Here is a 344-nt window from a genome sequence, read left to right on the forward strand (position 1 = left end):
TTAAGCTTGAAAAGTTACTTCCATTCATAAATTTTAGGGGAGTACCTAACATATAACTTTTTTGCTTTTTATTTTCAATATTTTGTGTAATATGCGTATACCATCGTGTTTACTTTGCCATCATAAAAAATCAACGACTAACCCAGAAGGAAATCAAGACAAATTTTTCAACACGAAATATGTATTTATGCAACAGATTCTACAAACTCTGAATTTACCAAATGTGTTATAATATTACGAATATTAAGCATGATATTTAGAGGAAAAAAACGCACGTTTGGAATAGATAAAAAAGGAAGATTGAAAAGAAAAATCAAGACTTTTGCGTGATGAAAAAAAAGAAG

The 344-nt window shown here is 28.2% G+C and overlaps 1 protein-coding gene across 1 annotated transcript in view; it reads left to right on the forward strand.

The window, feature by feature from the left end:
- Positions 1-344, forward strand: part of LOC119581722 (spondin-1-like) — a gene marked incomplete at its 5' end in the record, with an annotated part of 49,715 nt that overhangs the window by 21,430 nt on the left and 27,941 nt on the right.

This window comes from Penaeus monodon, chromosome 15 (genome assembly GCF_015228065.2).
Source record: "Penaeus monodon isolate SGIC_2016 chromosome 15, NSTDA_Pmon_1, whole genome shotgun sequence".
NCBI lineage: Eukaryota > Metazoa > Arthropoda > Malacostraca > Decapoda > Penaeidae > Penaeus > Penaeus monodon.